The sequence below is a fragment of the Amblyomma mixtum genome, chromosome 3 (genome assembly GCF_055824585.1).
Source record: "Amblyomma mixtum isolate Tamu chromosome 3, ASM5582458v1, whole genome shotgun sequence".
Lineage (NCBI taxonomy): Eukaryota > Metazoa > Arthropoda > Arachnida > Ixodida > Ixodidae > Amblyomma > Amblyomma mixtum.
Window position 1 is genome coordinate 126236930 of NC_143014.1, and position 20420 is coordinate 126257349.

At 48.2% G+C, this 20420-nt stretch overlaps 1 protein-coding gene across 4 annotated transcripts in view; it reads left to right on the plus strand.

The window, feature by feature from the left end:
- Positions 1 to 11848: 11848 nt before the first annotated feature.
- The window catches only part of LOC149351765 (stomatin-like), a 104944-nt gene continuing 96372 nt past the window's right edge, over positions 11849 to 20420 (plus strand). For 2 of the 4 annotated variants that reach the window (XR_016290649.1, XM_089581101.1), the window contains exons 1-2: positions 11849 to 12130; positions 12209 to 12258. The gene's annotated coding sequence lies outside the window, so the exon portion shown is untranslated. The remainder of the gene's footprint in view (positions 12131 to 12208; positions 12259 to 20420) is intronic. The other 2 variants (XM_089581102.1, XM_089581103.1) reach the window with 2 other exon arrangements.

Consider the following 20420-nt stretch of genomic DNA (forward strand, 5'->3'; position numbering starts at 1 on the left):
TTCCAGCAGCGACAGCAGATGCCGGGGTAGAAAAACTCTTTTACCTTCCATATTCAATGCAAAATAAAAAAAATACCACTACACAACAACCTGCCATGGTGAGGGCACGGCCGGTCTCGACGCGCGCGCTCAGCAGCGAGCGCGTCGGGACAACGCCCTCTAGAGAGTCGAGACTGGCCGTGGTGACGGGTTTAGTGGTGGGTACGGCGGCTGCTGCTCCGGTGAAAAAAAAAAAAAAGAAACGACTTTCGCGCGCAAAACGGCTCGGAAGTTGCGCACCCGACAAACCTGCCGTCATTGGCTAGTCTAGCGCTGCACTTCCGAAACCCAGAAACCGGGCGACGCGATGAGCGACAGTGGTTCGGCGGCCCTCAGCTCATCGCGCGGCGTGTCGCCGCGAATTATCGCCTCATGCGGTTAGCGCTTTATGTACTGGCTGATGATTCGTGTTAAATTTCGATGTGCTTTGGCTGTCGAAACTAATAGGCAAGGCGGCGCTAGTAATTTCGGACTAGCGGTTGGAGGCTGCGCGATTGGGCCGCAAGCTCGTGCTCTGTGTTGGCATTTCTTTTCATGTGGTACTAGTATCCTTGCTTCACAGTCTTTGATACCTTCAAAGCCGTTCGCGGTGCACGCCGTATCCTTATTTCAGCGTGTGCTTTAGAAACTGTCTCGACAACGCAACCACAATGCCCTTGCTAATGGAGAGCGAAAAACAAAAACGGAAGCAAGAAAGGAAAGGTAAAAAATTGGAGTTCACGAGGGTGCTGTTGGTGGCTAGTTGGTTAAACATGTTTCAAAGGGAACGGCGCACACACAGGACAGAGTAACGTGCAACACAGGCGCTGTCTTACAACTGAATTTTATTCGAATGGTCTCGAAGCAAGCTGTCAGCTGAGTCAACGTCACTGGTGGTGTAGAGGGCCGGATAAAAGCGATAAATTCTTAAAAGCTATAAAAGTTTTAACAGGGAACGATGCCTGTGGGGAGAGTGACATGAGAAAATGCAGACAACAAGACGCAGGTGAAGGATGGACAATGGGCATGCAGTTGGGTAAAAAAAAAGAAGAAACGTGACTGGCCCTTTATGTAAAAGGGTCAAAAAGTTAAGTGTTCTAATAGAGATAGGATCACTTTTTCAGATAGGCAGTCTCTTTCGATAATAGGTTGATGGACGGGCTGCTGCCATACGAGTCGCCACGATCTTGAATTAGGTAAGCTTCATGTATCTCACGTGCACGTGCGATTTCCGTAATACCCTTTCCAAACCTTTGTCTTGTCGAGGGCTGGCATGCAAGAGCATTTCTTAATAAGGGAGTGTCGTGTTCGTCGACCTTTGCGACTCAAGGCCGCTCCAGCAGCCCTTGCCTCCTCCGCGCATACCTGCCGCCCGCTTCCAAGAAACAAGCGCGGGCCGGCCATTCCCCACAAAAGCAGGCAGGCGTCTGCCTCCCCCGACGACGTCTGATCCCCACAGCCCCGTCGACTGACGCATTCCCGATTTCCTTGCCGTGACCGTCTGCATTCCCACAGCAGCGAAAGTGCGTTCTTGTACACACTCTCTCTCTCTCTCCCTCTAAAGAAATAAACCCCCAGTCTCCACGCAGCAACCGTGTTGAGAGGTTCATCCCATGCGGGGCTCCCACGCCCCGCACTAACACAGCCATTAACAGGGAGTAATTACTCATTGACGTCCACCCGAGCGCAGCCATAATGAAGTTTCTGAGAAAGCTGTATAGCTTTCCTTTGTAGCCGTATGGCTGCGCTCGGGTGGACGCCAATGAGTAATTACTCCCTTATTACAAATCTACTCCACCTTGGGGATTCCCCTAAACATTTGGTCAACACTGTTCCCACTTCGATTTATTGATCAATTCGCTCTCGCCCTACCATAAGCTTGCCGTCCCGGTTAGCTCAATTGGTAGAGCGACTGCTCCGGTGAAGCGGTGGTCCCGGGTTCGATCCCCGGACCAGGACGAATTTTTCTTTAACTACGAAGTCTCTGAGAAAGCTGTATAGCTTTCCTTTGTAGCCGTATGGCTGCGCTCGGGTGGACGTCAATGAGTAATTACTCCCTTATTACAAATCTACTCCACCTTGGGGGATTCCCCTAAACATTTTGGTCAAGAGCATTTCTTACACTGAATGGCCAGGTTGCTGCCTGTGCCGGTCTTGAGTGAGTTCGAGTGTTCCATCACCCAGTCAAAAAAAAAAAACCATTGGAACCAATTGGACATCTCAGTTGGAACTAAATGGACATTCCCATTGCTTCTAATTGGATATCCCAATTGGAACCAATTGGTTCCAGTTGTGTTTTTAGCCCCCGACCAATTGGATCCAACTGGACCAGCCAATTGGACCCATTAGGCCAGGCAGTTATTTGACCCAGAAAATATTCACAAGATATGTTACGCTCATTGAGAGAGGTAGCTAAATGTTTGAATAATATGCTGTGGGATCTTGGATGAATATTTCTACAACTTAACACATTGTAATGTGCAAAAGGAAAACTGATTTATGAGGATTGCGGGGAGACACTCTGCCTAGTGCCAACGAACATTTTTCTACGGAATTGAAATTAACATGCTTTTATAGAAATCAAAGCCAACAGACACACATGCATCACACACAAGCAACACTGCACATTCAGGCACTAGTAGCATACATTAGCTCAATATGTACATCCAGAGACACACTTCTGCTCCAACTTATATACCCAATTTATTAGGCTCTCATGCTGGGGCCGGTGGCGCTTCCCCACTGAGCGCAGATATTTAATTAAATTTCAGCTCCAGTGGTGGTGTAGGTGATGAGTACAATTTAGTAGGTTTAGCTGCTGATAGCTCTTATTGTAAAAGCCATATTAGTTATACCTTTTTCATCAAACTTGCAAACATTCATTGGATAAATTGGGTGCAGTTCGGCGGACCAATTGGATGCAATGGGTAAGACCAATTGGGCTCACCAATTGGAAACCCAAATGGTCCAATTGGAGTCCATTTGGACCATCCAATTGGAACACCATTCCAATTGGAACCAATTCGAAACTGAACTCGTCCAATTGGAACCAATTGGAAATCCAATTGGTTCCAATGGTTTTTTTTGACTGGGCAGACGCTCGTTGATGCACCTTCCTGTTTGTCCAATGTAGGACGCACCACACGATAGCGGTATCTCGTATACAGCCGAGGTCACACAGGGTTTTAGACCTAGTGCTTAACCTTGCAGAAGCTTTTCGGCTGTCCTTCTTGATTGACTCTTTTACAGAGCCCTCCTAATTTGTTGGGCGCCGAAAAAGCTATGCGTATTTCGTTCTTCCCGGCTATTTTCTTGAGTCTGTGGCTTGCCTCGTGTACGTAGGGAATTACCGCTGTTCACGACCTATCCGGACTGCTGTTGGCACGACGGGAGTGGCGAAGCTAACGCAGTAATTTTTTCTGCCAAGCTAGCGAAGAGCGACATGCTTCCAGGCGCAAGTCGGACGGCTGACAGACGCGGGGTTCCCCACGCTGCAACACGCGACAGCGTGTTGCAGCGCTGTCAGGGAGTCCACGGAATGCCATCGCCCTTTCGGCGCGACGCCTTACCCGTTGGAAACAGCTTTGACCGCTACGCATTTTTGAGGAAATGAAATGGCGCAGTAATTGTCTCACATCACGGTGGACTCCCGAGCCGCACAGTAAGGGAAAGGAGGAAGGTGGGACTTAAAAAAGAAAGAGGTGCCGTAATGCAGGAAATGAAAATCGGATTTAAGGAAAGGAAATGACGCAGTAACCGTCTCACATTTCTTGGTGGTCACCCGCAGCCCCCGATTATAGGTCGCCGGTTCGAATCCCCGCCGCAAGCTAGGCTCTAATTTGACCAGTAAGTTTATGCTGCACGAAGCGCTGAATTGTATGATACCATCCGGAACATTCTGCGGCAAACGGCTGGCATGATACGATTTTTTCCGGCGCGCGGTGCCGACGATTACACCAAATACTACTACGACGCAGACGGCTTTTCGACCGAACGAGCTAAAGTCCGCCCTGCTTCTGGGTGCTCCGCGCGTGCATTTATTTTGTTTTAATTTGGCTGGAACAATGTTTGTTGGAAGTGGAAGAGTTTTGTTTTTGAGACGATATTCGGACGATACGGAGATTCGTCGGTACCTGGCATAAACCTTGACAAAAAGTGTGCAGTACCAACCACACTATGTCTCTACGCTCAGAAATGTCATATGTGGCAGAATGCGCAGCAATTATATAAAAAGAGATAGCGATGGTTAATGTGAACAAAACAGGTAAGGTTTTCGCTACCTCGTATCTATTGTTTTTGCTCAGGCACGCACTGGCTGTCTGAGCTGAATGATGCTATTTTATCACCAAAATACTTAAAAAAAGCAAAAGAAAGCTGGCTTATATATAGCACAGAATTATAACGGGCGAACCATTCATTTATTAAAATAAGATCATATTTCCTGTGATGTGCTGCATGATATTCTATTTTAATAATAAGCTGTCATGAACTTGGTGATTACTTCTATTTTTCTTCATCCCATATATATATATATATATATATATATATATATATATATATATATATATATATATATATATATATATATATATATATATATATATATATATATATAATTTTATTTATTTATACTGTTAACCCTCTGTATGAGGGTCATTACAGGGAGGGAAACATACAAATACAAGTGCAATTCTCTTCGCTAAAGTGCACTCAACAACACAGAATTACAGATTTGGAATTCATTAGCTACATGCGGTGAAAAAGATGCATTAGTTACCTTTAAAAAATCCATTAGTTACCTGCAAAAAACAAATGGTTATTAGAGGAAGAGTTACTCGACAAACACGTGTACATTTTGCACGATGTATGTCAAGTATTAAAGAAGTTATGCGAACTTTTTCTTTACTTTCGGTACAACCTCGCATATAACGCTTGCAGCTAAGTAGCCATTATGGTGACACAATCTTTCTTCTCACCAGATGGTCGCCCACCACGACCCTCGTTGTTCTCCTCTTCCCCTTTCCCAGTGCGGAGTGGCAGGCCAGATATTCATCTTTCCGGCAGACCTCTCTGCGGTTCCTATCAATAAACTTATCTATCTATGCAACTTCAATTTAGTTTTGCAAGACAACTGCAGTTGCTTGTTCTCACTCTTCGTGACAGAGACTTTTTCACATGCACAGATTTTCACTAAGTGCGTATTACTGAGTGCGGCCAAAATTTTCGTTTGGTATATTGCGCCAAACCAATACAGTAAAATGGAGTAGCTTCTCCATGTAGCTACCCCTCTGAAGTACTGAGCCAGTCCAATGTTGCTTGCACTCTCTGTTGCGCATCCACAAGATGTGTTGAAGAGGCACTCATGGAAGGTGTTGAAATGTTGCAGCCCTAATGTGCTCGCTTGAAAGTTTGCGAGATACCAATTTTTTTAATTACCACAGTTTCTCTTGATCTTTGCTTTATTCCTGTCCTTTTGTACTCTCTCATATTCTTAATTGCGATTTCTAGACTCAGAAAATTGCTTCAAGTTTTTAGCATTCCTTTCTTTCTTAACCTCAACAAACAGTACTTTTCCACCTCTTTATCCTCTCGATTTACATATTTGTGTTTGTTAAGCTTCACAATATATTTGCCAAAAATGGTAAAAAATTGGCTCTACTTTCCTTAGGTCCCATTAGTTACCTGATGGTTCCCGTTTGTGCGGTTACCGATGGTTTTCTTCACTGCAGGCTAGCCCCGCAACCTCAGGTACTTCTACATGCCTGCTGCTTCCTGATTACCACTCATGGGGACAGTGGCGGGGAGCTGCTAACACTCTTAGCTTGTGATATAAATGACAACATACTGTAAAGCCGCCTCAGTTCCTTACATTCCAGTTAGCCTTCCACTTCCTCTCAACCAAATGTCATAAAATACAATGCTCCAGACATCACGAAAAGGCGCCTCTTTATGTACACAATCTACCCCAGCCTGCACAGTGCTTCCCGAACACGTGTTTCCTGATCTTGGCATCTACCGCACTGTGTCATGTTCCCCCCTTCTAGCTACCTCTGCCGCTTCTGGCAACGGCCGGCGCTTATTAAACCGCATGCTCAAGTTATTAACTTGCGTCTAAACGCATCGCCCAACCGAATCTCCAAACCTTGAAAGGATTCGTTAATAACCCCAGCATCTCCATTCTACTCGATGGCGATTTTAAAAGCGACACACTGCTTGTGGTTACCCATCGGATTCTTCCAGTGGTGCGCATATTTGGGGAGCATTCCGGAGCCCGAACATTTTCGAAGCGTTCCAAAACATTTCATCCCAATGTTATCCACCAGAAAAAACTTTCCCGTATCAACCACTCGGCCACAGCTCCCGCGCCACGTGCGGCGTGTTCTAATTGGTATATAGCCCTTGTTAGCTGCATAACCTTCGCTTTCATCTTTCACCCTTTGTTCTGAGCTTCCAAATCCCATGCGGCGCGTAGCTAAGGCTGGAGATCAGGAAACCGCTGCGGCGCTTCAAGCAGCGAATGCGGCGATCGTCGCAGAGAGCCCTGCACTTCGGTGCCACTGGCCGGGATCGAAAAAGAGGCAGTTATCAAAGTCACTTGTCGCTCCACATTCTTGTCAGGGGCAGTGCCATACCCACGAAACTGCGTTACGAGAGGGAGCTCCATGCCGACTACAGAGGTCTATGCACAATTAGGCGGATTCGGCTGAAATTTTACACGTGCATATCTCAGAACTAAGCCGCGTTGCTAAAACTGTACCAAATAGAATAGTATTCGAATGCGATATACGTTTTCAATAGAAAAGTGCGCACTAATTGCATTAAAAAAGTTAATCAATAAATTTAGGTTAATTACTGGGTTTACGATCAATTTATCCTCACAGTTTGTGTCCGCCTGGCCGGATCACGCACCCATAAAAATTACTTGGGTGTACTGCTCTTCCTATATTGATAAAAAAATTCTGCAAAAGTAATTTTGAACTTTCTTTGAAGCCGAGTTTTAAAATTTTCTTGACGTTAATGTGCTTCGAAATGTCGAACGTCAAAAATACGCATTTCAAAGCTCGTTGAGGTGGCTTTCCAGCATTGCATATTTATAAAATGGCGTCGCTCGCATTTGTTACGCATCAAATACAGACAACATTTGTGTTTTTGATGATGTAGCGGAAGAAAACTTGATTTCAGCGACGATATCGCACACAGCGACGCAATTATAAAACTATGCAATGCAGAAAAGCCAGTTCAGCGAGCTTTCAAATGCTTATTTTAAACTTTTCATATTTCGAACCGCATCGTAGATTAATAAAAAAAAAACTGGGCTCACCTTCGAAGTTGATGTCATAATTTTCGCAATTATAAACTTGCTCCCTAAAATCCAAACTTAAAAAAAATGGTTAGTTAATTTTTGTTAAAATTCACTGCGTAATAACTGAAATCTAGTATGTAAAGGGTCGTCCGCTCTTAGTAAGAACACGCTAGCGCATGGCTGTGCTCTTAGGAGGGCCACTGAGTCCGAAACGGCTGCGCATCGAAGCGAAGTGGCAGACGACGCGTAGAACCACGTCCACCATCTCCTGCGCCACTTTGCTGCGATGGGCGATGTGTCGCACGCCGTGGCCCTTTAAAGAGTGCGGCCACATGCCTGCGTGTTCGTACTAGGGGTGGACGACCCTCTACATAATGTCCTCCTTGAAGTGCTGTTCACTTGCACAGATGGCACCCACGTATCTCTCAAGATTTTTAAATTAAACATCAGTAAACGCTGAAAGAAATAGCTTGTGTGCGTATATTTGGTGTTTCCCTTGAAACTGTCAGCAATTTTAATGCGATAGCGTTAAGGAGCTCGTGTAGCAGAAATGCTGGCGCCGACATCGGCGTCGTTGACCCTGAGCGAAAAATCCACGAAAAATCACCAGAAAAGCAACCCATGGGAGGCAGGTGGGCCACCTATGTCACGTGAGCTTGTGGCGTCACCCCAACCTGTCTGCTGGATTGTGAGAAGACTGCCCACCGTGGCAGGTGGCAGTTAAATTAATGATTGGTCGCGAGAGGTTGCTCGGGAAGAGCAACATAGGTCCCTCAAGTGCCACCGGTGCCACCTGCCATCCCACCTGCCATCCCAGGGCAGGGGCGTATCGCTTAACTGCTGCACCACTGCGCCAGGAGCGGTATGAGGACTACCAGGGATCTACGAATGTTAATGACCAATTTCGCATATGTGGTCATTAATGCATTAAATATACCGCGTCATACCCTTAAGGTGGAGTTTAAGTGTCGCCTCCAAATATTTAAAGATAGGCTTTTGGGTTGGAACAGCGCTTTTTTTTCAGCATAGCATTTTCATTGGTGTAGTGCATGAGAATGCAGCTAAGATGCGCTAACTAGCAGGCTGATTAACTAATACTGAACAGCTCACTTTTAACTGTTACTGTTAGGCTCCTTGGGGACGGGGAGGAGGCCGACCGGCGCCTGCCCGTGGTCCCTTCGGCCTGCTTTAGGCATTTGGGGCGGTTTCGGCTGCCCTTTTTTGTCCAGCAGCAACGACAGTGGTGGGTATGGGTATGGCCGCACACTCCACGAGAGGCTGCCGCGGCTCCCATGCAGCTGTCAGGATCAGTCACGCCCATGCCATCCGATGCCCGGGCGCAGGCATACCTGTGTTTATACTCAGGTTGGACTCGGTACGGAAGGCGGTGGAAAAAATGAAAAAGCTTTAAATATACCGTGATCTCCCCCCTGCACGCGAGGGCGTGTCGTCCAGCTGGCGACGCGGCGGATTTCTGGTAGCCGAGCTCTCAGACGATGCTTTGGGGAACTGGCCTTATGCAGATTGCATGGTTGAAGAGCTTTCGCGGTATACCGAAGAAACGGGCTTAGTAGGTCCGAACGAGAAAACCGCGCCATCTCACCTTAAGCCAGGTTTTTGGTGCGGGCCCGGTCAGCCCGGCTTTGAACACGCCTTCCTATGAAGATGCGGAGCAAGCAAAATGCGGAAATAATACATGCATGGCTGGTTGGTGGCTGCATGGTTGGGCGTCCGTGGGAAATCTTCGGCCGCGGGCCTGTGATGCGCTCCAGGCCGGAGTCGGGGAGTGCCTGATAACGGATCCCATCAAACATACTTCCGGCGTCTGAAACCCGTGAAAATCACTCGGATGGTGAGCAGTAGGATCGGAAACCTCGCTGTGAGTCGGAAGAACCGACGACCCGGCCCTGTAGTTGGTACGGGCTATGGAACCGCGCCTCGGGGAGGAGCCCCAGGTCGCCGCCTCCGTGGTAGGTTCTCCTGTTAACGAGGTCGGAGCCCGGGTGCACCCGGTGGGTGGTGTGGCACCCCGTGAGCAGGGCCCGCAACATTGCAAGGATTTTGACGCTCTCCCTGCCTTGGCCAGAGAGGCCTGAAAAGGGGTCGAGATTAACCAGAAAGATCAAGGCAAAAATTCGCTGTCCCCAGTTCCGCCCAAACTCCCACAACCTTCAAACTGACAACCAGCTTCTCATTCCGCATAGCTCACCCCACCCGCTAATTCTGAGGGGAAATAAGTTGATTCTTACCGGGCCGCTTCCCCGGCTGTGGGTCGCTGTAGTAGCACTTCCATAATTATTTCTAGCTTCGGGTGGCAATATCCCAATCCCCTTCGGGCCTCATCTATTATATTACAATTGAGATTAACCCCGCGATACAGTAGTGTTGCTGGAGAGGCTCCTTTTCTGGTTCATTTACGCCCATTAAACTACTACCTGTTATGTTCTTTACTTATTGTTCGGCTTGTAGCGCACCGTCGGTAAGTAATAGGGGACAACGACTTCCGGGCGCTAAATCATGCTCATCTTTGAAACACGAATTGAGTCCATGATCCCTACTGCTGATTTCATATATCCTGGTGCTTTAATATTAGTTTCCAACTACCTTGACAGCGCGCAAGCAAATTTGTATGTGCGTGTAAAAAAATTAACCACTGGTGTTTTGCGCGGAAAAACTGACGGACGGGCAAGTTCTGGAGGCCTGAATATGCTATTCAGGCTGAAATATGTTCGTTTTGAATCGGAATGAGGAATGGCGTCAGAAAGGGTTAAAAGAAAATTGCAAGGTGGCATATGACCAGTGCTTCGCAAGTTTCGCTGAAACTGACCTGATAATCAACTTAGATTAATCAGCCAGGAAGGTGGAGTCACTTCGCAGACCTTGATATCACCTGTTAGCGACTTCTCGCGATGTGATCGCTCAAAGTGCGCATAGGAAATTCTGGAGTGCGATTACAATACAAAGTAAAACCGTTTTTTTTTTTTTTTTCAGAGATGCGGAAGGACGTTTCTCAGTAATAAAGGCTTCCGACAGGCGTTTTGGAGCAGTTGGCGGCGTCTTACGAGCACATGCTTCACCCTATGACAACGAAGCTTGTGCGATGCGCGAGGCATTGCCTGTGTGCGTAGCGTGGTCACTCGATCGCGGGGAAGAGCTACGCGTTGTCACGCAGTCACGGGTGAGCGTGCGTCCTACCGGAAGCTGACAATATTAGCACAAGACACGTGCACGGGGTGGTCACGTGATCTACTACCCCCCCCCCCCCCCTCCCCACAACCGAATTTCAACCGGGCAGTGGGCTATAAATAGCTGTGCTGTAAAATAGACCGGAAAATACGGTATTCAGATTACTGCTATAAATGCCCCTGAAGGAAGTTATAAAATCAGGGAAGGGGTTGGGGGGGGGGGGGGGGGGGAGATTTTCAGCAAAAAGACAACCAACCAACAATAACTGAAAAAAAAAAAAATATCGCCTGCATTGTATGCAATTGACCGGCGCACCGGATTAACACGTGCTGTCGCCTGCATTGCGAGTCGTAAATTTACTTGTCGCTACAGTGTGGTCTAGCGAGAGCGTCGAAAGGGATCATCCGTGGAGCAGAGTGTAGTCTCCGAGACGAACTGCACCGCGTGGGATGTATCGTCACCACAGCGTACGATGCAACACAACAGGATTGGGCAGCGCCTTTAGATGCGATCCGCCTCGCTCCGATAAATGCCGGCTAGTGTCAGTTCAGTAAAACGGACATTTGGGCTACTTGGTACCGGTCGTGCATGTCCGGAGTGCAAAAGGACAAGAACTGCGGGAAGAAAGAGAAAGCAGAAATACGAGTAGCGCCTGTGTTGTCTTTCTCCCCGTGGTCGTTGTCCGCCTGCGCTCAGAATATGTACGCCTGTCACTTCACCAAAACAGATAACTCTCACGACGTGGCGCCATTTTGTCTTTGCGTTTGCAATGGTACACACCATTGCATCCGTGCAGCCGTTCATTGTCCACTGCCTTGGGACTCGCGTCTGTACCAGCAACGCACTGCTTATACCCGCGGATTGACGGAGTGACCGTGCGCGTGTGCACGCATATATGTCCACCGAACTAATGTTTAGCCTAAGCCGGCACGAAGGGGAAAGGGAACAGAGGCGAACACGTGCTGCAGATGACTGCGCCGCCACAATAAACCTCCGATGCGTTGTACATAGTACATGCGCATGCCTGGCGGTTATCGACGTCACACTGATGCCGGGTCGTATAGGTATACTGCAGCGGCACACAGTCATGCATATATGCGCATGGGACCTGCCTTTTGTCCTCGGCCGTGCGACAGAGCGCTCGCGCGCGCACCGCGCCAAGGATCAGTGGAGCGTGGCCCTGGTGAGTCTATCTGTGCACGCTAGGGTGCACGCCAGGGTCGTCTCCGCGGGAACGCATCCGTGTCAGCCCGCTGCAGCCCAGAGCCCGCAACACTATCAAGTTGCCCCACCGACTCACGAGGTGTACTGCGCACCTCTTTGTTTGGCGGCGGTGTGACGCGTCGGAAAGGGGATCACGGCTCGAAGACACTCGATCCGCAGTCTGCCTGAGCCCCGTCTATCGACAAGCGCTGGTGTGTGTTGTGCTTCCTCGAGGTGTTCTGGGGTGCTCCCCTAATCAGTAGATCAGCGGTCACAGCGCACCATCTTGCTTTTCGCTGAAAGAGACCGCGGTTGTCTCGCAGCGTCGCCTCCTCTTCAGTAACGCGTAGGCTGCTGCGGCCCTTGGAAAAAGTTCCTGACGACGCGATTCTGGGTCTCTTCGTTTTAACGCACTATAAGGTACGTGTTCGTCAGTCTCTGTGTCTTTCTCTTCGTCGTCAGAAACTCGTCTCAACGTTTTTGCATTGGCTATTCCAGGCTCCGGTGCCGAGAGCATATGGAAAGACAAGCACATAAAAGAAAGTTTGGTGAGAACTTTTACGTGTGTTTTTATCTCTGGGCTCGAGGTATATAGTGCACCTCAGTAATCGAAATATATTAGTGTCGAGGGCTAATAATGTCTTGCCAGCGTTTGCTGCTTTGGTGCCAGAATGGTTGCTCCGCACTGAACTGCGCTGAAATCGTGTGTGGCGGATGAAATTACTTCACTCAAACGGAGCTTTCGGGGTCGCCAGTTTTTTTTCTATCGGGGGGCTACTGAGACAGCACGGAAGGCCTCGGCAGGTCCCACTCCTCTCCCTCCCGCACAGCTGACACACGGCTGAATTGCCCCATACTCGTGGAGCGCAGTCGCTGCTTGCTCCACCGCGCGCTTTAATTCGACGCAGAACTTTGAAGAATTGGTGCATGAAAGTAAAACCTCTACCTGCCAACGGAGTTTCTGCAGGAGGGGATTGCGTCGATTCGAGTTACTGATGATGATGATAGGTTTTAATGGCGCAAGGGCAGCTTGGCCAAAGAAAGCCATGATAGAGGGTAATTCGCACTGCACAAAGTGTCGTCAACGACTCATTTTTCCGAGCAAATCACCCCCGATGAGCCGAACACCAGGCCAGGAGATACCTTGCACCACTGTGTCACAGGTGGGTACTCGGCGGCACTGGGGATCCAACGTTGCACCTACCGCATATGAGGCAAATGCTCAAACAACTAGGCCACAGCGATGCGGCAATTTAAGTTGTTCAAGTCTTGTGTATACTTGACACGTATTTAGGTCGGTGCGTTTATTCGTGTTTCGAACGCCCAGCGTGAATTATGAGAAGTTATAAGCCTCTCAGTGCCCGTCGTGCAGTGCGAAGCTCGAGATTTTGACGAGCGTCTGAGGACAAGTGCGGAAGGGGTGCGCAGACTTGCACTGAGTGGGAGCTGCAAGCGAGGCGGACTACAGGCGACACAACTTAATATGGCTGCGCAACAGAAAATACCGGCGCGAGGCGACAGCTTCTACAGATGTGTCGGCTCACCGGCCAACCAGTGCACCAGTCAGAAAGCCGTCGCCTCGCGCTCATGGCTTCTGCCGGATAGTCGCAGAAAGTCGCCGCGAGCAGAGGTGTGTCGGGCTGCTTGCATCGTTTCGTTGTCCCTAGCCGAGGAGTTCAGACTCATGCGCGTGAACACAGCGCAGCGACACCAGACCACATAACTGCGCAGTTCCTGAGGCGATGATTGCGGGCGAGTTCAAGCACACAGACGTGCAAACCATGCAGGCACGGACGTCTAACCTAGAATATACCAGGAGCGGTTACATTCTACTTGCTCTGCGGTGCATCGCTCGCGTGCTGTAGACAGGTGTGATTGAGTGTTTAGGTGAGGACGTGATCCGCTCTGTGTTCATCGCTACACTGATTTTAAGACCTCACTAGATCAGTGGAGCGATGAGCACAGTGCAGGCAGGACTGGAGGATAGTCGCGATAGCTAAACGCTGAGGACCAAGCTGTCGTGTCGTGTACGATATGGCCATTTCGACAGCGTTTCCCGCGCGTGCCAACGCCTTAGAAAAGCCTGCAGGGGCTGTTCGTCCCAGGAGGAAATGAAATTTATGAAACTTAGTCCGCCATGTAGGACTGCAAGGCGAGAATTTGGGACGCTTGGCAATGAGTCCAACTTGACAAACGTTCAGCCAATCGCAGTGATACTGGCGTTCAAGAGGCGGGTAGTTAATGATCGCGAGGACAGGAACGAGCAAACTAAAGTGCATCGTCACGAGCCGAGCATTTGGGGCACCGACTCAATAACTCGGCTTGGATGCGTCATAAGGATTCTCTTGGTAGGATGCGTCGCTGACCTTCCATGGAAGAGTGGTTTTCGTAATTAAACCTTGCTAAACTGACGGGGTGCTCAAATCGAATTGTCCGTGACCTCGTGCTTGCCTATCGGCTGTCGTACATCGTGTAAAAAAAAATAAATAAAGAGTGCTGTAGCTTTCTATATGTATCTTTCTCGTTCTCTTTTATGTTACTAAAGTCTTATCGCTCCCAGCTTTCTTCCTTGTTAAATGCAGAGATTTCGATCAGCCAAAACATCTGGCTCGGCCAACCACTTGCACTGTGAGAGGAGAAAGTCGCGTTGGGAATGTACCGCAGGCCAGCTGAATGTTTGGCGTGTCCCAGATCTTTAGATATTTCGAATTGTATGGCGTCCCCCCCCCCCCCCCCCCCCCCATTTGTGCCTTTTTGCAATTGCACGTGCATTGCGTCTGCCCGTGAGAGGTCATGTTCGTTCAAGTGAACGGTTGGAGACAACGGGGGAGAGTGTACGCGGACCGCGCCGGGAAAAACGCGGCCGCCGCAACTTTTCGGGTGCTCACCGCGTCACCGACTCTTTTATGAGCCTCAGCGAGCCCTGCAGAACACGCGGCTACTCTGGAGACAGTGATACATCGTTTTTTCCTGCACAGATTGGCAAGGTGAGGCCCACGTTGACCGCATGTATATCATGCAAGCGATCTGGCCTGATGTCAGTGTAACTTAGGTCAGAAAGTTGGGCTAGCTGGTTAGACTGAATGATTGAAAAAGCACGTAAAACGACAAACGGAAGAAAGAAGAACACAAGGACAAGTTTGAACTCCTTGCGATAGCGTTTAGGCCTTGTGTTCTTACTCCGTCCGTTTGTCTTTTTACGCGCTTTTTAAACCATGCAATGTAACGTTCGGATGAAATGGCTGTGCCTTTGCACGTGTACTGTTGTTCTCTGTTAGCGGTGGGAACATTTTTGGTTTATTTGCTCGCGGCTACAATACTGCTGAAACAAATTCTGTTTTTCAAAAATACAAGGAGATGGAGGGACGCCACTGGTTCCATGATGCATGCCAACGGAGAGAGAGCGCACATGTTGAAGACAGAAGATGTAGGAGATCAGTGGAGATGGTGGAAACAGGGGCATTGTTGAGGCTTGGGATACGGCAATGGTGCTCTGACGCATGCGTGTTTTGTCAAAAGCAAGCAGAACACTGTTCCGTATGTGGTCTCACTGCGCGGCGTACTGCGCGGCGTTCGCATGCAGTAATGGAAACGCAGGGGCATGATATGTACTCCAGTTCAGGCACAGCGTTCTAGCCAAGTAGCGCAAAGTGGTGCGGAATTTGACGTCATAACCATGCTCCGTTTAGTTTTGATGGCACTTGCGCGTGGGCAGGGAAAAAGAAGCCGGCAAAGTAACATATACATTAGCGTACACCGTCTCATTGAGCGACCTGGATAGATTTATACGCATGCCAGCACCCATGTACCGTCTGTTGCAAAAGTTTACAGCCCACCGCGCCGTTTATTTCAATGGCGCGGTGGGCTGTAAACTTTTGCAACAGACGGTACATCACTGTGCACGCGCCTGGGACGCACAATATTTGCAACAACACATAGACGTATGCAAGGATGGCGCGATCGTGTCAACGCAAACTCCGTGAAACGCAAACGAGTCAATGTAGTCCCACAAGCTCGCTCATCCTATAGAGTCGGCCAGGTCAGCAGCGGTGAGGAACTTTAGCAGTCAGATAAAAAAAAAAGAAAAAAATTCTTAGCGCTAGCACCAGCGAGCGCTTCAGAGCTCCTGGAGAGGAAACACAACCGACTCTGGTTCTAGGTGCTTCGCGGCAGTGTCTGAGCGCGTCGGCAACACGTGTGGCAAGCGCACACCTATATGTCGCACGCGCCGATTCGCGAAACTGGGCTGTCAACAGAAAGAACTCTGTACAGAAAGCGCTCGTATAAGCAACATCAAACCTAAACGGTTAAGAAATGAAGAAATGAGTCCACTTTAATACCGCTTATAGGGAAGCTGAAATGATATTTTTGAGAATTCGCATGCTAAAGCATGCCAAGTAGTTTCGCGCTAGCATTTAAAATGGTGGCATAATCGTCAATTAAAACCACATTGATGTTCAGGCTTCTCCCCACTACGTTGGAGAGCTGTGGCAAAATTCGTGATGGCGTCATTGTTGCCGGAAATCCAGATTTCCGCTGCCTTTACCTAATATGCTGCCGTGCGTCGCATGACGCCGCCAAACAACGCGCTGTGGGCTTCACCTTTGGTGGCGTTGGTTTTCTTCCTTGAAGAAGCTGTTTCTTCGCTGGAAACGCAGTGCCACCGTACGTGACGTCATCATTTCGCCCTCTGCCCGTCGCTGTGCACTGCAGAGATGCTTGAACTCCGACGCGGCATTTTTCGTAGGTTACGGCACCATTTCAAATGCTAGCACAAAAAGACTTCCTAAGCTTTAACTAAAAGTTTCACATATTCAACCCCTTTAATCTTGTAGAATTCTAAAACCCCTTCAGTTGCCCTTTAATAACAAGAAATAGCGCGAATTATCGTTACAACATGTAGGGAACGCCACCGGATAGCAACCTTCCGCGCTTCAGAGTAGTGATGCTCGCCGATGTGAAGAAAAAAAAAAGGCCATACCTCTCGAGCAGCTTCGGTGAGCAGAGACGCTCAGCTCGAACACTATACAAACAAGAATACCAGAATCACATGGAGCGCCCTGAAAAAGCGCTCAGAGAATTTTTTCTGCATAGTGTTGTGTTTCATTAACACATTTTGTTATAGTCTTACCACTTTTGAATTTCTGACCAGGATAGACGTTCCCAGCACTAACAGTCCACAGTGCCCATTAGATTACTAATATTTTCGATCAAGCCAGTATAGGCAGGAAAGTGAGCGTCGAAGGGGATGTCGTTGGATGAGCTGAGAGTGTGCCCTTTGAACTTTGCACACTATGCCATACCTATTCAAGACTTATTTCCATGTGTCTTTAGAGCAAGGAAAACACTGTGGCCGTTAATACTCTGCACAGATGCATTCGCTAGCAGAAAGGCTGGTTACAACTTTAATTTTGTGAATAGTTAATTGTGAACGAGTGTTTTTTTTCTTCATATGCATACATGTCGCATTTGTTGCGGTAAATACCCCACGTATGATAAAAATCACGGAATTAAGTCACAGCCATGACTGACTAATTTTGAGATAATCGCATTAGAATGGTTATTAATTACTCCCGGTGCAGGGATGCTGAGCTGTTAGATTGTACATAAAAATATACTGCATAAAAACATTTATAATGCAGTAAAGAGCACGGCAGTGCCAATTTAGCTTTTTCCCGCTCTATTCTTTTTTTTTTTTTTTTAAAGAGTAGCCTACGTTTTCTTCTACGTCAGTGCGAAAAGGTATGATTTCGGTAGATGCGTGCGTGCAAACAGGCTTTTAAGTGGTTCAGTGCTCGTAGATAAAAAAAAAAGCCAAGTTAAAAAACCACGCGAGTTTTACTGTTTAACAAGGCGATGGTTCGGACTAGTGGGTATGCGTTATGTTCCATAGCGCAGCAAGAACTCAGCAAGACCTTCGGGAGTTTTTGAAATGCTATTGCGCGCCCATCTTCCTTGGTTTGAGCTATGCGCAACAGATCATTAGGCGGCTATTCCGATTTCGTTGTTTTCTTTTTTTTTTTCGTTCTGTAGTTTCAGACTGGCAAATATTCCTTCTTCCGCATCTTCGCCCATGAAAGACTCCTATATTTTGCGAGCGCGCTATGTTCAAACCCGCGCCGAGAAATTCGATAATTTATCCTCTGAGAGGAACGAACTCGGGAGTGCCTGTGCGTGGCTCAGCCTCCATTGTGCTCGATAATGGGGGCAACATCGTCCTCTTCGGTTGTACTTTTCGCAACCTGCGGCCATAACATCGACAGGACGAGGGTTGAATTCAGAGCAGCAGGGAAGAAAGAAAAGGGAGGACGGTTAACCACTCGTAACGCCCGGAAACGTTCCGTACACGTGAAGAAAACGATGAAAGCGAAAGGCGTGAGGGAAGATAAGTTGAGCCCGTCTTGCTTATGATATTAATTCGTTAAAAGCAACGGGCGAAAGCAAGTAATTCATGACTTACAGGCATTTGCATTCGGCAGAGAAGTCACAGCGCCTTTGCCTTCCTCGCGGATCGACATCTGGAGCCCGTGGGTGAAAGTGAAAACAGAACAAGGCGCACACAGTCAATTAAAGGAGAACAGGTATCAATTTCTTGCTTGCCTGTTTTCTTTCTTTAAAATGATGCGTTAGATGTTGGTATACATGGATCACCTCATGGTATTCACCTGCGACCGCTCAACAACTTATAAATGAATTTCTTCTTGATGCTGTTTCGATTTCATTTTCATGAGCTGAACGATGGCTGCGATGTGTAGTTGGTGGTTAGGTCACGCGAGGCATAAAAAAAATGGCGATATAACTACTGATACGTCGTTTATTGCCATTCCAGCTCATGAAGCAGGCTGGTTTAAGCGTTGTGGTGAATTAAAACTACGTATCATCGATTATATTTTAGTTTTTTCGCTGTTCACGTGACCTAAGCATCATTCACGTGACAGTCATCGTTCGGTTGATGAAACCGAAACCGGAAAAAGTACCACGAGGAACTTCAGATATATATCATTTAGTGGTCGTAGGCGAATACCACGTTGTGAACCACGCATTTTAATGGCTGACACATCATTTGAAACAAGAAAGCATGCAAGTAAACTTTGTCCTTTAAGTGCGTGAATGATGACCTGTCCACGAAGTCTTTGTGGCTTTTTCTTCTGAAGAGAAAAAGAGTGGTCAGGCCGGGAAAGGGCTGTATATTCAATGACTCTCACTCTCTAATACTGTGTTGAACGACTATAGCAAGCTAAACATACTCAAATATGAGTGAACCTAGGCAAATATTACCTTTCACGGAGGCCAATCTTGCATATTTCATCAAGAAAGGAGCTTCTTCAATGGAACACAAACGTCAATCACTGGTGCAGATGATTCACCAAACGCTTCTTCGCGTAACAATCACAATTTTGCTACGAGTAAACTAAGTGACTGCGCCTGGTAAACGGTACGACCTAACAACGCTCAGAAGTTGGAATGCTGGTTGGAAGGATTAAAGTGAAAAATCTGTAATAAAGTGCAAAGCGCAAAAATGGTGAAAATAACAAAAAAGAAGGCCGTGGTGGTGTTTCCATGCTTCGCCGGCTCATTCAACCACCGAGTCGCTAAATACAAAGTCGCAAATTGAACCTCCAGTTCAATGAAAGGTAAAAAGGAAGAACAAGCTTTCCATGCAGAACCAACGAAGAGGTAATTGAGAGAAGTCAAACTATTCCACTTCACTAAAAACCTAGGTATACAGCAGTCTAGTTTGTAGTGCTTCTAATTAGGTTAATTTGCTGTAGGCCGGTGCGGCCGTGATGCAGTTCGCGCACCTTCATGAGAGTAATTCGGCCTTAGGACTAAAGAAGAAAAGGGGGAAACCAGAAAGTTCTGCCACCTTCTAGTGGAAAGATTAACTTATGTTATTGGCAACGCCGTCCGCATTGGAAGGTTCCGGATCAATATAGAGAACCTGCGGTTCTTAAACACTCTCCGCAATATCAATAAAGGGCTGTTTGGGCACTTGGTCCTCCTGGAAACGCGGCTTCCGGGGTGAGACCTTGGCACGGCTTCCGCCGCTTTTCCAGCATCACACCTTTGCAGGACTTCCGGGACGAAAGTTCGACAAACGTTACGCCTGCCTTTCCTCTCAGCGAGTGTGGCGTCCCACGTGAAAAATTGGATGAAAAGTTTTGGCGGTTTTTGCACCCCGGACGGACGGACGGACGGACGGACGGACGGACGGACGGACGGACAGACAGACAGACGGACGGACGGACGGACGGACGGACGGACGGACGGACGGACGGACGGACGGACGGACGGACGGACAGACAGACAGACAGACAGACAGACAGACAGACAGACAGACAGACAGACAGACAGACAGACAGACAGACGGACGGACGGACGGACGGACGGACGGACGGACGGACGGACGGACGGACGGACGGACGGACGGACAGACAGACAGACAGACAGACAGACAGACAGACAGACAGACAGACAGACAGACAGACAGACAGACAGACAGACTGACGGACTGACGGACAGACGGACTGACGGACAGACGGACGGACGGACGGAGTAACAACTATCGAAAGAAAAAAAATATCTCCACAAAGGTGCGAAGTGCGCCGCAGCCGCGGCGTGTGTGTGGGCATAAACTGTTTCAATTGCACCGCTTCACAGGCGAGGGGCGTCTTTGGATTGCGAGCATCAACCAAAAACGCTCTATTCT